The sequence below is a fragment of the Adiantum capillus-veneris genome, chromosome 15, assembly GCF_014529385.1.
Source record: "Adiantum capillus-veneris isolate H3 chromosome 15, ASM1452938v2, whole genome shotgun sequence".
In the NCBI taxonomy this organism is placed as follows: domain Eukaryota; kingdom Viridiplantae; phylum Streptophyta; class Polypodiopsida; order Polypodiales; family Pteridaceae; genus Adiantum; species Adiantum capillus-veneris.
The window spans coordinates 43278504-43295641 of NC_140945.1; the positions used below are offsets into that span (position 1 = coordinate 43278504).

Below are 17138 nucleotides of genomic sequence, written 5' to 3' on the forward strand. Positions count from 1 at the left end.
TTTGTAACTTTGGGGTCATATAACTCTGATACACCTCCCCAGCTCATCACACTAGTAAACTCCCTTTATAATACTTAAGCTAAAGGTCAATAGGGTCAAGCCCACTAGAAAGCCCTAGTACATTTCACACAATGCTGCCTAAATCGCATTAAGAACCTAAGTAACCATTGATTATTAGGAAGGCATTCCCCATGGTATTAAGAGAATATCTCTAACACCTAACTTGGTCAAACTAGCTTAGTCAGACTGCTTGATTTTTAAATCTAGACAAGTGATTATGACAAAAAATTCATTGAATTTAATGTTTGGTGCTAAGAAAATGCGTTGAATATTATGCTATCAATCACAATCAAAGCAGACAAACATGGATGCAAAAAGATAAGGGGCAATGCTAATGGACAAGAAACAACTGTTTGTGTCGATGGTCGCGCTTGATTTGAAGTTGGGAATGAGAAAGATCCCATGAAGGTCCAAATCCTAACAACAGCAACACGTTCCTGTACACACTAAGAAACACAAAGAATACCTCTAGGAGGCACATCAGTGGGAAAAGGTACCAACACTTATTGAACACAACAAAAAAAACATAAGGAATACTAACCTAATTATTTGCACTCCCCCTAGAGAGTGAAGGGGAATAGGATATTGTAGAGATTGGGGGAAACCCTAAGGCTAAACCCTTATCCTCGTCGTCGGGATAAACAAAGTCGTCATCCATGAGACCATTTGTGCCATCCGTGTAGTCATGTAAATCTTCTTCTTCATCATAGGTACCCATGTTTACTAAGAAGGTCACTAGATGCCTATAGTCATCTTGGTCAAAAGGATAGACTTGTGCAATGGGATAAATGCTCTCTACTAAGTATGGATCAGTCGTGGTCAAGAGACGTATCAGCCACTCTAACTCCTCAAAATTCCTCTCACATGCTAGCGTACCTACCAAATCCCATTCACATGCAAGCACCGGAAAGACCATGTGAAACATTTGTGAAAAGTAACGAGGGTACCTCTCCCCCAAGGCAGGAGTGGATTACTCTAGCGTACTAGCCATATCTGTACACGCAAATAGATGATGGTTAGAGTGCAAATAGTACAAGGGTCGTGTTCTTGTGCATAATGTGTTTTTATGATTTTGTGTTATGGCTCTTGCTCTTTTACTTTTTTATCTTGTTTTTGTGAGTATAAGGCTTTATATATACATTCCCTAAGATTGGAGATTAAGAGGTCAGGGAGAAAGGTTGAGAGGGAAGCAAGTGAATGATGGATGTCAACAAACACTCCCCCCTTCCTTGGGTAGATCATACCATTTGAAATGATGTTGTCACCCTTTGAAACCAGTTGTTCCAAGTTGTTATAGGTGAATGCTTTAACCGTAATAGTTTTCGACCGCTCTATGCGTTTCATCTAGTTGCAAGGGTGGTAAGGTACTCTCCCAAGATTTTATTAGCAACATCGTTGTAGGTGGTGAACTTACAACGGGGGGTGTAAACTCTTTCTTGCTTGTATGGATATGTACAATGGTAGGTGGAGGTTGTGTCGAAGCTTCTATTTCCGTATAGGAAGTACATGAAGAGCAAGAAGCTTCATTTGATTTCCATGTTCCTGAGCTATGTGGAACAAATTGTTCTTTCTTTGGTACCCAAACTAGCTCTGGAGCGGGTGTGTCGCATTCCATGATTTTTTCCTTTCCACGATCTTCAATTTGTTTTGGAGCCACAGGATTGAGCTCACATGGGCCCGGTGACAAGTAAGAGCACAATTTACGTTTTGGCACCCAAATTGATCATTTCCTTCATAGTAGCCTTTGGGCTTCCAATAGTTTTTTAGAAATACAACGCAACATTTCTTTACATTTTTTGGGGCGAATGGAACCTCTCTTACCAGGCTCCTGTCTTTTACATTAGCTATGGTTGCTAAAGAAGCTTTAGGGACCCACTTGTATGTTTTCTTTGTTATATTGGGATGGGTCTTGTGTGTCTCAAGCTTTATTTCAGCTACATCAGTTGAAGCTCTAGAGACTTGGGCTATGGGGACATATGGTTCAACCTCTTGGACATGCAATGTTTTGGGTTTTATTTCCTTAAGAGGCAATATCTGAGGGACTATGGCTTGCGTGGCAGGGCTAAGAGATGTTTTTTGTGTTGTGACACCCCCTATCCCCCAATCAATAGTGCATTTGGTGGCTATCATCCACGTGCGTCCTAGGTTTATATTACCCTCCATAGTTCCAACAGGCATGACCAAAAAGTCTTGAGCTACGACCCCATTGTCATAACTGACAAAAGTGTGCCAGATTCCAAAAATTGCAGTTTTTTTCTTGTTGACACCCTTGACTTGGATAATACTCTTAGATAGAGTTGGCTTCCCTAACTGACACCACACCCCATATGATAGCAGATTATATTTAGCACCCGTGTCCAATAAGGCGTTATATAGCACTTTTCCATAGGTGTTGTTTAGCTCAATAGGGTATCATAGAGGTGTGTCAGAGTCCAACCAATCCTTGTCGATTTTAACATGGAATGCATGTGTGACTCCAAGGTTAGCCTCTTGTTTTCGTCTTATACGTTGTTGTCGCTCCTCAGCCTCAGCTTGAGCCTGTATCTTCTTCAATTCTATTTGTGCCTTGGCTGCCTTTTTTGTATAGATGGCACGCAACTCCTCTTGGCTTAAAGGATCATAGTATCTTTTAAATTTTCTCCCATTGAGGAATCCAATGGTTTCAACTCCATCAAGAGTCTCCACACAAATGGTTCCTTGTGGGTGATCTCACATACTCTATATGGTCCTTTTCTCGCATATTTCAACTTTTTCTTTTCGTTACGCACTCCATACATAAGGAATTTATCACCAACATTGATATCTTTGTTCTTTAGATGATGGTCAAACTATTTCTTCCTCCTATCTTTCTCCACAAGTGCATTTTGCACAGCTAATTGCCTCTCTTCATCTAGCCTTTCAAGGATATATAATCACTCAACTAAGGGGTTACCATCCCAACCTTCTTGAGAAGCTACTCAAAGACTAGGAACGACAAACTCCCATGGCATAACCGCTTCTTGGCCATACACCATCTTGAATGGTGTGCAGTTAATGGAAACTTTATATGCAGTACGATAAGCCCATAGAGCTGATGTAAGCTTTATGATGCGAGACAAATGATCAGCCATGACATGTCTTTTACCAGGTCTCACCACAACGATAAAATCAAACACAAAGAGAATTAACAACCATCATGTAATTCTTCCCTGGAACAAGGTTTATTTACTAGATACAACAAGGCTTGATGATCAACATAGAACACAAACTTGTTGGCCACAAGGTAGTAGCGAAATTTCTTCACTGCATAAATCATACCTAAAACTTCTCGCTCTGTAGTGGTGTAGTTTCTTTCGGCATCATTCAACTGACGACTTGCAAAGCTAATGGGGTAGTCCAGTTTATTGTCTCCTGGGGTTGAGCTAGAACACACCCAATAGCAAAGTTCGATGCATCAATATGCACATGAAAAATTACATTCCAATCGGGCACTCATAGAATAGGAGTGCTAGTCAAGGTCTTTTTGAATGACTCATAATCATGGTCGCACTCCGCAGTCCATTGGAACTCAATAAGAAGCTTGTACAAAAGACGAGCTATCTTGGCAAAGTTTAAAATAAACCGTCAGTAATAACCAACATGGCCCATGAACCTTTGAACTCCTTTATAATTTGTAGGTGGTGGCAATTCAGCAATGGCTTTAATTTTGCTCTCATATGTGGAAATCCCATTTTTGGACACTATATGCCCTAAAATGACTCCATGTTTAACCCAAATTGGCATTTGAAAGGGTTTGGAAGGAGATGCGATACAATCTACACTTCTCAAACACTTTTCGTAAGCATGATAGATGTTCTTTCCAAGAGGAATAAACACAAAGGTCATCTAAGAAAGCTTCACAAAACTCCCTCAAATATTCTCTAAAAGTAGTGTTTATTTATCTTCGAAAGGTAGCAGGGGCATTGGTTAAACCAAAAGCCATAACACGAAATGCGAACACTCCAAATTCGGTTATAAAGGCTGTTTTAGCTTGGTCCTCCAGCGCAATTGTGATTTGATTGTAGCCAGAGTACCCATATAAAAAGCTATAATCTTCCTTCCCCAACTCTTTCAAGCACGTGTTCTGAATATGGCAAGGGGTAATGGTCCCTCCTAGTGGTGGCATTGACCTTCTTGAGATCCACGCACACTCTGAGTTTCCCATTCTTTTTTGGCACAATCACTATTGGTGACACCCATTCTGAGTGCTCAATAGGGTATATGAATCCACATTCCACAAGCTTTTCAATCTCTTCTTGAATGATTTTTGCATATTTAGGATTCATTGGGTAGTCGTTGATGAAGTGGTTTAGCCATGCTATTCATAGGGATTGTGTGTTGCACCACGGAAGGTGGAACACCTTTCATATCATGATAAGTCCAAGAAAATATATCCCTTTAAGTACACACTCCTCAGTCTCAGTCAGATCTTAGGCAATGAAACAGGTTTAGACTCTTCTCCTGGGTCTGCTAACTCTATTTCCTTAACTATCGCTAGACCATCATCGACTCCATTGCTCCCATCGATAGGTTTTCTTTGAGCCTTTGTATACACAACCTTACGTTCCTCTATGGTATAGGATTTGAAATGTTCAGGTGCAGGGTGTAAGTCTGTGGGGTCCTGTTGTTCTGTGGACTGTGATTTAACTTCTGATTCCTTTTGTTGTTGAGCTAACTCTCGATTTTTTCGTCTCCTTACGGTACAGCTCAACTTTGGCTTCTCTATAGCCTCTAGTTGTGCGATGTCAATGGGTTGTGGACTACACCACATAATGCTTTGAAGGTATTCACCCCAGTTATCTACCAACTTTCGATGAGCATCACATGCCCCTATATAATTAAGCCATTCTGCGGTAGATTTCTTTTCATTTATTCTAGCACGCACATTTGCTCGATATCGTCACCTCTTATATCTCTTACTAAGTTCTTGTTTAATTCTCGATTACTGTCGATTTCTAGTGAAGACTCACTAGATGAATCACTACTTGTGTTTTCTACCCTGAATGGTTTGTCCCCACATTTGCACTAAGATTTAACTCAGATTCTTCATCCTCAGAGTCAATTTCAACTGATGATTCTGACCCCAAATCGTGTGGGCTATAGTCTTGTGAGGCGCTACTGGTTTCAATGCCAGTCAAAACATTCATCTTGTAGATCATCATAAGCTATATGCATTGCTTTTAGCATGTTTAAGGGTACAAGTGGTGGTATTTCATCCCCCTCAGGTGTTACCTAGGTCGTTCCCCTATTTCCCCAAGTGTCTATGGTTGTTGCTAGGTGGACCCAATCCACATTGTCCGACTTAGTCATCCCAGGTAGTACATCCATATAAGGAGAATCTTCCCCAACATCAGTGTCCGCTTTACATGTGTAATAATACTGCAATGGGGCCGAGTGAACTGTGGTGTCAGATCTATGATCAATTATAAACCTGTTTCCTAGAGGATGTGCTCGACCCGTCACAAGATCCACTCAAATGGAAGAATCTTGGAACTGCAGGTAGACATGGTTTTTGGACCAGTCATGCACCATTTTTTCTTCCCTCATGAAAGGACGTCCTAAGATCATATCCAACGCCATAGTGTGTTTGGAGAAATCCATAACAATAAAGGTAATCCTTATTTTATGTCCAAAGACCTTGATCTTGAGATCTTATAGCATCCCAATAGGTTTAACAATAGACCCATTGGCCATCTTCACTACCATGGTTGTGGTCGCAAGGTGAGGTCTTCCCATAGTTTCCCAGCAATTTTTAGTCACAATGCTAACCCCAACACCACCATCAAGCATTCCCTTCACAGTTAATCCCTTAGTAGTGATTGGTGTGGTCGCATTGGATTCATCACCCTCAAAGTATTGTCCCAACTTGTTCACATGTATTTCTATAACAAGGTTCTCATCTAGGTTGGGTTGTGGATCTAAGTGTTCCTCCTCTGTTGGCATCTCCCCTACTCCATCCATCTGTGCAAGTGATTCACAGAAGTGATTCTCAGATGTGGTGGTTGTGATCCTAGCACTGAAGGTGGTAAAGGTTTTGTTTGAACAATATTTTGGGCCCTAGGGACCATGTGTTGTGATGTTTGTTCAAGAGGTGGGGCCGGCATCAATGCAGGCACTCGAGGTGTGTCTGTCTGCTAAGGTTGGTCTATTGGCCATCGCGCACTTAAATACTATGCAATCCTTAGCTTGATGACCATACCTTCCACATGCATTGCAATTCCCATTGAATTTTACTCTAAAAGTAGGGCATTCACTGGTACTATGCGGTCCATAGCATACTGAGCACCATTGCTGCTCCCTTCTTGGATACATATGATTGTTTTGCGGAGCACGATTGTCTCTAATACTCTCTTCAATACCCTTGGTGAGATCTGCTAAAGTCATCTCAGATATCTTTGGCTCCTTAGCAATAGGCTTTAGGGTCATTGGCTGATGCCCTGATGCTTGCGAGCTAATAGATTTAGTCTCAACAGACACTCTTTCTCCTTGAATCATTAAATTATCCTCCAATTGGATCGCATTGGTGGTGACTGCTTCCCAAGTGGTGATACCTCTAATGACTAGGCCATTGTAGATATCCTCATGTCGTAATCCCCTAATGAATCTATCAAGGAATTGGTTATTGTTGAAGCGCTCATTTGGATTACAACGAGAATTCAAATGCTTCAAGCGACTTATAAAGTCTCTCACCGACTCTCCTTCCTCTCGTTGGGCTTTCTGGAGCTGAGAGGCTACACCCCAAAGCACTCCCTCTCGTATGTATTCTTTTAATAACAGTCTCCTAAGAGTAGGATAAATCATTTTTTCTTCCACCCTTAGGGTTCTATACCAATCCCCAGCCTTTCCACTTAAGGTTAGGCTTAAAGCATTGCTCTTATGTAGGTCATTGTGTTCTCCTAGAGAATTGCATATTTGTTCAAACACTTCGATATGCTTTCTCACATCCCCGTCTCCACTAAATTTTTGTGTGAGCTTGGCTATTTGTACTGCCTTACTTCTAGGCTCTCTATCAGGCGCGTAACGCATATTCTCAGTAATAGATCGATCGATAGCTTGAGCAAATGTTGCCAAGTCACCTAAATGAGCAGGCACCGTGGGTGAAGGCGCTCTAGAGACTACATGTGGAGTAGGTATTGGTATTGGGCTTGGTGCATAGGAAGCCCTTGGGTTCCATGTTGGGTACGATGTTGTGTCATGTGGTGGTCCATAGTTCATATGGGTGGCCCTAGGCATAGCAGACGTCGGATGTGACATGCTAATGAATAAGAACTTGTGTATTGTGGTTGAGGAGCATAGGTAGTTGAAACAATGGGAGGGGTAGGGACTACATGAGTGTGATGACCCATAGGTGCATACGATTGGTACACACTTGTAGGTACTGTTGCAGGCATTGAGCTACCATGTAGTGGTGCTTTACTAACAAATGAGGTCCATGGCGTGTTTCTCGGTATGCCCATCATTGGGGTAGGCATGGTAGCCGTGGTGTCATCAAGGGAAAGATGAGCTAGACTTGATGAATCTATCACTTGTGGGCTCAGATTGCACTGAGACCCCTGGAGAAACAACACATGGGGGATCCATCGGACTTACCGAGGGAGTCTCCATTTGCAATAAGGTCGGTTGTTTAGCCTTCCCTGTATCCAAGAATCTCATGAGACCCGTTGAAGGCATGTTGATCCCCTTGTTCTGTCTCTCTAACTCAATGACCCTATGGATGACCTCACAAACTCTTTGTTGTTGATCCTCTACACTAGTAGCACCCATTGTGGATTGTAGGACATCTAACCAACCCACATGATAGGTGTGACCTATGTATAGGTCGATCAGAGTCTCTGTTTGTAATTCGTACTCCCAGTTCTCATTTAAGAACACTCCATCTAGGATTGAGGTGCTAGGGGTGTCCTTTGAGCTAGATGCAATGTTGCTTTCTAGGGGTTGGCCCTTAGCGGTTGCTAAATCAGGAGCACTTGATTGCTCTCTTCGCAAGGATATTGACATAGGAGCTTTTTCTTTTAACTCTCTTCGTTGTTCCCCCTTGCGTAAGCTCTCGACTTCCTTTTCCCTCGCTGCAAGGATATATCGCTCAACCTCTTGCACTTCGGCAAGGCTTCTACCATCAGGTAATATGACCTTGGAGGAAAATAACTCTGAAGAGTCACGAGGTGCAGTGAATGAAGTATTCATGTGCACATTCTCTAACGGTATAGGGTCTATGTTGGTCACGAATGGAGAATTTACTTCCCCACCCCCCTCATTTACATCATTAGCTCCATGTTCGGAGCGAGTGGCTCTACTAAAGGTTTCCTTCAGGTGGCTAAGCACGCTCGGCCCGGACCGAGGACCCATGGCATGCATGTCTTGGCTCGAGCTATCGGGATTAGGCATTGGGAAACCCTCCATGACGTCGTAGTCAGAGGAAGAGTCACTAGCCTCTATGTTCGGGTCTTGGTTTGTACTACCTTGGGTCCCCGCCGAGGGTCCAAAACCTAAATTAGGTGGATATTGAGAACTCGCGTAAGTCGAAATTCTCTCTAGTTGCTCCGTCTCTATGCGTGTGCCTTTGGCACCCTACAAATGTCGGCGAATAACCTCGAAGGTTAATCGCTTACCTTTTTTAAGCGTCCGTTTTCACTCGTGTTTTTTATGTTTTTTATGTTTTTTAATGTCTGATTTTTTTTATTAAATTATGTGATAGCTCGAAATAAGCGTATCACTTAGAGGGTCGTTGTGTGCTTTACAACACAATTTTCGGGCATCTGACGTTCCGTTGGTCCTCAAAAAATCGATTTTTAGCTACGTGTGAAGCTAAAATTTGTTTTCTAAAAGGCGACTGAGGCCTAGGCCTGAGCGTGAGCTTGGGCTTGGGTCTAGGAGATATTCCCGATCTCGATCCTACCTTTAAATTATTTTTATTATTATTTTTATTTTTATTATTTTTTTTTTAATTTTAAGGATAAGGTCGCCGCGGCCTGCGCGAGAGCGCACACACACTCTATCTACCTACTTCTAACTAATACACCTACTGTTACACACTAACACACTCTATTAACTCTCACAGATCTACTTCCTACTTACTGTACACAGAAAACTAACAACCTTAGTACACAGAGAATAAACACAGTACCTTTGAAAACTCCATTAACAAAGAAAACTAACAACCTTAACACACAGAGAATAAACACAGTACCTTTGAAAACTCCATTAACAAAAAAAATAAACAATACAACACCAAATCCTTCTTCTCAACACACACACACTCCTTCCTTACCTTTCCTACAATAGAAATTGCACCACGGAGAAGCACAGAGTGCTACTCGAGCTTAATGCACAGCATTCCCCGGCAACGGTGCCAAAAATGTGTGCGTATGTTGCACGTGTCAATGCAAGGAACTTGCCGATACACCGTGTGTGAGCCACAAATGGCTCCAAGCACACAACAATCCTAAACTAGTAATCTCAAAGAAGGCGATGGTATGTCACTCACCACTCTATGCTTGCTTGGTGGAGGATTCCTCACCGCGTGAAGAAGAAGGAGCCGCTGCTTCACCGCGCTCAACCGCTTCGCCGCCGTCGTGCCATCGTCGCAATGCTCGATCGCACTCTCTCTCTCTCTCTCTCTCTCTCTCTCTCTCTCTCTCTCTCTCTCTCTCTCTCACGCATACACACACACACAAGGAGATGAAGAAGAAGAAGATGGAGATGGAGCAAGAGCACTCTTCTATTGCACAAATGAGAGAATGAGTGAATTTTAGGTTCAGTTAACTTTTATATGAGCTCGCCCCATTCACACTTGGGCGCCCATGCTTAGCCAACTAATCCCTTGAATGTTCTCATCGGAGATCACTCTTACCCTTTTCCTATTGGACCGACAAGCCCGGTACCTGACTCTACCAAATAAATAATACAATGTCTGCCGTAGGTTACAACGTCCGTCTCGTAGGTGATAGGGTGTTCGTGAGCCGTGAGGGTTAAGAGCATTCAAAGCACAAGTAGAGGCAGGGAGCTTGCACCACTTGGGGAGCGGCGAGTGTGCATCATTTGAGGCGGATTTTTAAAGTTTTTTCTCATTGCTCTTTAGGTTTGATAGTTTAGGGTTTAGGGGTTTTTAAATTCTAACATAATGGATTGTTTGTATGTTTTGACAGTGGTTGATGACAGGACGTGACCCCACACCGTATGAGCACGAGTACACAGGCAGGAAGGGCTTAAACGCCTTGATGGACATTTTGAGTTCTTATGGTGGCATGGTTAGTATTAGGGTTTACTCTTTTCTATTTTTTGTATTGTTTGTAAATTATATGTATATACTTACATAAAGTTGTCTTATTGTTTTTTTGTAGAATTTGATAAATATGCCGGTTGGATGCGATGAGACGTCTAATTAGACGACGTCAATCTAGCCATAGCTAGATAGCATTAGTTTCCTTTTGTCATAGCATATGTATCATGAGATGACGTGTATACGTCTTTTTGTAACTATTGGAAAACCATGTATATGTTCTCAATAATGACAATGGTGTTGTAACTATTACATTTGCAAAGTTTAACAATCAAGTGATTTTGCCTTTAATGTGTACAATTGTGATTGATTTACTTTCATCAATTTACTTTTGTCAATTTTGTATCTTTATTCTGCAAACAATACTATGGATGATGGAGTTAATGGTTATATTGTCTTGTGGGTGACTACTTTGGGTCTATATCTAAGCTTGCACTTTCTTTCAAAGGTGAATCTGGGATTATCTTGGATCCATTTAGGTTTACTCTATTATTGAAACACTCAATATGGTTGATGGGTGAATGCCCTTCCACCAAAAAAAATTTACTCTCGGGCCTCGCTATATAAAGCTCTGCAGCGTCGCTATGAACGTTGCTATAGATGGCATGTAAGCGTCGCTATGGTCGTTGCTATATGCGTCGCTATATAGCGACGTCCATAGCAACACTTATAGCGATGCTCATAGCGACGTTCCCGTATCGACGTTGTAGCAACAGTCTTAGCAATGCCGAGGAGTATAAAAACCCAATGTATTTCCATCGCTAACAGCGTCACAAGTGCACACAACCTCTTGTAGTGGGGTGGTGCAGTTGAGAGCAGTGAGATTCCCTATTGTGGTTTAATCGGCCTTCTAGAGTCTTGTATGTGTGGGATGATCTCAGCCTTTGACATGCTGACGGGAGCAAAGCGAACCCCAAACCCCGACGGCCTCTAAAACACCGGGGACCGAATAGCGCGCCTCGAGCCCGTCATGGTAAAGCAAACAGGGGGCACCACCTAGCTTCAGCGGCTAGGACGCAAACAACACACCACCATAACAAAGTTTTCATCCAAGAGAGATGGATGCTTGGGAGTAATGATGAAGAGGAAAGGGAATGAGATCAAGTGAGAGAGAGAGAGAGAGAGAGAGAGTGAGGGAGGGGGTATAGCGGCTTAGTACTTAGGCACCACAAAAGGATGGCGAATCCGCACACCCTTCACACATACACAAGCTCACTCCAAAACACAAGACTAGGTGGCGATTCCGCACACCTCACATGGGCAAAACATTGCAAGAAAACATACTCACAAAACCTCAAGCTTTATTTAGAGAATTAGGCAATGAAATGGGGAGCATAGGGTAGTGGAATGAGAAGGGAGAGAGTGGTAGAGCACATGGCGGATAGGTGAGAGTTGATGGCGAAGACTCGCACGAGGTTTATGGCCATCATCCTTCATTTAGTTGCCCTTCATCTTCCATAGCCAAGGGTGTAGAGGTCATGCTCAAGACAAGCATGGTGATTGCGGTGATGGTGATGGTGATGGTGTGGGTGTGGGTGTGTGTGTGTGTGCACTAGGCACACACAGTGCATAGTGTGTTCTTTGGTGATGTTGTGTATTTTTGTGTGATGGTGACCCCTCTTTATATAGGGGAGGAGGGGGGAGAAATTCTAGTATTTAGAAATGAAGAAATCATTATCTACATAGGCCATGTGACTGTGGGCCCCACTTGTCTGGCTGTGTGTATATGTGACAGAACAGCAGTCTCATGAGAGAGAGACTAAGAGAGAGAGATGGGTTGATGAAAAAAGTGAGAGGTGACATGGAGAATAAAGTAATTACAAGAGGGGAGAGAGGGGAGTGTGTTCAGAGGTGAATCTGTGTGCAGATGTGTGTGAACACAAGAAAAATCAGGTAACCACCGGGTGGGGATGGGTCTGTGGGCACCTTTTTTAGTGAAACTGAGTGTGTGTGAGTGTGGGGAAGGTTATTTAGCTACAAGACAAGAGACATGGCACCCTTTAGAGAGAGGGGGGGGTATTTGGGTCATGGGATATGATAGGAGAGAGAAAGGGGGGTGGGGTATACTATTTTGGAAGATAGGGTAAGTTGCATGTGAGTTAGGGTGCATTATTGGTGAGTTAGAATGCATTATTGGTGAGAGGTGGGGTAGGGGAGAGGAAGAGAAAGAGAAAGACAAGGGAAGAGAGAGGGGGTTGACCTTTTGAGTGGAGGAGAGGAAAAGGGACACACGGCGGGGCAACAGTGAAGAAAAAGGAGGTAAGGTGGGGATGGGCTGCCCCGCAGGCATGAGGTGGCCTATTTTACCTTTCTCATATATTTACATAATCATACTTTATTTTTTTTCTTACTTTTTCCAATGTCTTTTATCACTCCCTCCCTAAGAGGGGGTATTCATGGGGTGGGGACGAGAGAAGAGGGGTATGGGAGCTTGGCTTGTGAAAAGCCCCCATCATTAGCTCTCCCCTTTTGGCTAGAGGCATTCATGTCTCTAGCTCATCTGTTTGATCATTATCGTCGGAGGTGGCGGTTGATGGTGTGTCCTCATCTGGAATGTCAATAGGTGGAGCCTGGTCAAATCGAAGAAAATAAGGTTTAAGTCGTCAACCATTTACCCTGGTTTTATGAAGTTTTCTATCAGCCTCCATAAGCTGGTAGCTTCCATTGGCATACTTTTTCCTGACGATGAAAGGACCTTCCCATCGGAGTAGGAGTTTCTTATCCTTGAGCGTGTCGAAGCGATTGTCGTAGCGGAGCACCAACATTCCTTTCTTCAATTCTTTTTTCCGAAGATGCTCGTTAAAGCTAAGCCGTCTATGCTCTGCTTGTGCTGCATAATAATTTATTGTTTCTTCTCTATCCAGCTGCAGTCTTTCCAAGTTGATGATGTGATCTCTCAAATGCATGTTGGGCTGTTGAAGCTGGTTTGCCATTACTCTGAGACTTTGTAGTTGCACTTCAATGGGCAAGATTGCTTCCTTACCAAATACTAGATGATACGGTGTGAATCCCAAGGATGTACGAAATGAAGTTCTGTAGGCCCATAAAGCTGGTAGTAGATACTTATCCCAGTCTCCAAGATGATTGTTTACCTGCTTGGTAATAATTTTAGAAACCATTCCATTTACCTTTTCAACTAGTCCATTACATTGAGGGTAATATGGTGAAGAGTGCCTCCTTGTAATGCCTAGTTTCTGCATTAATTCTCCTACCAAGTCTGCTCTGAAACCGGGCCCTCTATCAGAGATGATCTCTAAAGGTGTGCCAAACCTACAGCATATGTGCTCGTAGATAAATTTAGCTACCTCTACCGTTGTGATTCTAGTGGTGGCTGTGGCTTCTGCCCATCTAGTCATGTAGTCGACCCCCATGATAATGTAGAATTTTCCTGAGTTGGCCCTAGGTAATGGCCCAATGGCATCGATACCCCATTTTTCAAATGGGCCATATGAGAGAATAGGTGTCTGTGGTTCAGGCATAAGTGACCTAGTGCCGGCCTTTTGACACAACTTACATGTTTTGCACCAGTGGTGTACATCACGGTTGAAGCTAGGCCATATGAAGCCTGCCTGCAAGATTTTCCTACTTGTTATGTCTAGGGCAAAGTGACCACCACAAACCCCGTCGTGACAGCTAGCAATTACACTCGTGATTTCCTGAGAGAGAGGGACCTTCCTGAGTATTTGGTCCTTACCCTTACAGCACAAACCGTCATTGATGAGTCGATACCTTGTGGCCTTCCGTGTCAGCCATTGCTTCTGTCCCTTTGTTAAATCTAATGGGCATTCCCCTGTTTCCAAAAAATGCATGATGTCAGGCAAGGCATCACTTCCTTGAAATAGAGGGAGCTTTAGTTTTATTGCTCCAACCACCACTTTCTGTAGTCTTTCACTTGCTAGGGCATCTGCTTCTTGGTTTTGAGCCCTTGGGATATGGTGTATTTGAACTTCTTCAAACTCACCCAACAAGGTTTTTACACCACTTAAGTGAGTCCTTAAACTAGGATTCTTGCATGTCCATGCTCCATTTACTTGCCTTACCAGAAGTAGAGCATCCCCAAATACATTAAGGCGTTGTACACCTTGCGAGACGCACCATTGTAGACCCTTGGTTAGTGCTGCATACTCAGCTTCATTGTTAGAATGTGAATCTAACAATTGGCCCAACAAAAATACCTTTGTCCCTTTGTCATCAAAGACCACTATGCCTGCAACTGCTTTGTCGGCGCTCGCTTGTAGGCTCCATCAAAGTAGAGAGAGTATGCTCCTTCCACCATTGGTGGTACTGGAGGTAATCGGACTTCTCCTTCCTTAGGCTTCTCCTTCCTTTCAAAGACTTGGTAGGTCATGAGTCCCCCCAAACTTGCCCTTGTCGTGCTTTCTACCTGTACCGTGTAGTCAAACTCTTGCAGACGAACTAGCCATTTAGTAATTCTAGCAGACACAATCCATGTGTTGTACAACATAGGGAAATATTCATCCTTATTAGACATACACATTGCTTAGGCAGAAAATATGACCTAAACTTTGTAGTTGCAAATCTAAGAGCTAGGACTAAGTGTTCCACATGGGTGAAACCTTTCTCTCCTGCTGTCATCATTCGACTAGAGAGAGATTGGCCTCATGAAAGATGTCATCGTATCCTTTTGGAGTAGCACAGCCCCCAATGAGTCATCACCAACACTTGGGACATAGATTTTTCATCCCACTTAGGTGGTGAGATAGTTGACAGAGTGGAAGACCTCCTTTACCTTGTTGTAGTGATGTTCGCTTTCCTCGTCCCAAGTGAAAGTTGATCTTTGAGTGAGTTGTTGCAGTGGTAGAACAAGTTGTGATAGTAGATGTATGAATCTACTTAAGCCTCACCTTCTATAGAAAAGAGACCAGTTGACGTGTGGGTTGGTGAAGGTAGGGATGAGTGTGGACACCTTACTTGGGTTGGCGTTGATACCTTTTGCTGAAATTTCATGGCCTAGTAGAATGACTTTACTCTCCCCAATGTGGCATTTATCCACATTTAATTGCCCACCTAGGCTCTGCAACCTGGCCAAACCTTCAGTTACCTTTTCTAAATGTGAAATACGGGAGCTATATATACAAAAATCATCAATGAACACTCTTATGGATGTTCCAAAGAACGGTTGAAAAACATATGTGACATATCTTTGTGGCAGGGCATTTGTGAGACCAAATGGCATAACCCTGATGCAAAACAAACCCCATGGTGATAAAAGTGGTTTTTAGATGATCTTCCAAGGCTATGCGTATTTGAAACTATAGAATAACCATCACAAACGGTATAGCATTCAAAACCCGCTACTTCATTCAGAATTTCATCCGAGAAAGGGAGAGGAAGTGCTCTTTGTAGCTGCATTTAGTGGTTTGTAGTCAACACAGACCCTCCACTTACCATTCTTTTTAGGCGTCACCACTACGGGTGACACCCATTCTGAGTTTTCTACAGGATAGATGAATCCGGCCTCCAGTTTTCCTTACCTCGGCCAAGAGTGCCTTTTCTTGTATGACCCCCAGTCGTCGTAGCTTTTGCACAACTGGTTTTACCCCTTCCTTCAGCTTAATATGATGTTCCACCACTGTAATGCCTGTGATTCTTTCATAGTTGTCAATGAACAGGTTAGGAAATCCCTCAACATTTGCAAAAAACTCTTTCTCCTCAAGTGTTAATTCCGTAGACAACATACCCTTCAATCTACTTCCTCCTAGGCCAAGTGATTTTCTCTCCTCTTCATTGGGTTTCCCTTTTGGTGATGGATCACCAGTTGCGCTTACCCTTTGTGGATCCTTCATAATGATACCCATCACATCAATGAACTGTCACTTTCGTCGGTGGATGTTCTCCTCCTCAGAACTGGAAGATTCGCTAGTGGTTCATCTGCCAATGTTTCCAGATTCATTTGCTTCTGCTTGCCAATCCTCATGTCGTAGTAGATTGTCCCCCTTTTTTACCGTCATGCGTAGAAGGCCAGTACCCCAGTCCTGTTTTGCCTTCATGGCCATCAACCATGGCCTTCCCAAAAGTGGATTACCCTCCCCCTAGTAGGCATTACAAAAACATCTACCTCTACCTCAGTGTTGAAAGCTTTGATTTTCACGGCACTTACCACACCCACACACTTTACTTTTGCGTTGTTTGCTATCTTTGCCTTGCATGGAGAAGGCCTGTCAACCTCGAGCCCTAATCGAAGCATCATAGCTTCGCTCATTACACAGATTTGTGCACCTCCATCAATGTAGGTGTTTCCAACCCTCTTTCCTTTATGTTTACATCGACAATTGGAAGGATGTCATCCATGTTGCATCCCGAAATTGCTCCGGCTACCTTTGTTTTGGAGCGTCTTGTACTTACCATTTTAGACCATTGTCGCCTTACTTTTGGTGCAAGATGTAGCAGCTGTGGCCATGTAATCTTTGGTCCTTGCTCTGCCACATCCAATGTTAGATCATAGGGCTTAGAACTTTCCCCTAGCTGGAAGTCGATGCCCAATTTCCGTCGTGGCCTGGATGGCCTCTTGCTAGTTTCTCTTCTCATGCTTCTCTCATCATCTGATTGTGTAGCTTTCTCCCTCCTAGCTCTTTTCACAGTCATGGCTTCAAGTGTTCTAAAAAGGTTACCTTCTCCTTAACCTTGTCCCTCTCCTTTGCTCTGTGGATCCACTACTATGGCTTTTCCTTTCTCTTCTAGCCTTATGATGTTTATAGGGCGATCAGGTGGTGGGGCTGGTGGAAGAGGTGGGATGGATGCTTGTAGTGGTGTCTGGGGT

General features: G+C 43.2%; 1 pseudogene; it reads right to left on the minus strand.

The window, feature by feature from the left end:
* Positions 1 to 339: 339 nt before the first annotated feature.
* LOC147440585 (uncharacterized) lies at positions 340 to 1051 on the minus strand (annotated as a pseudogene).
* Between the last annotated feature and the right edge of the window lie 16087 nt (positions 1052 to 17138).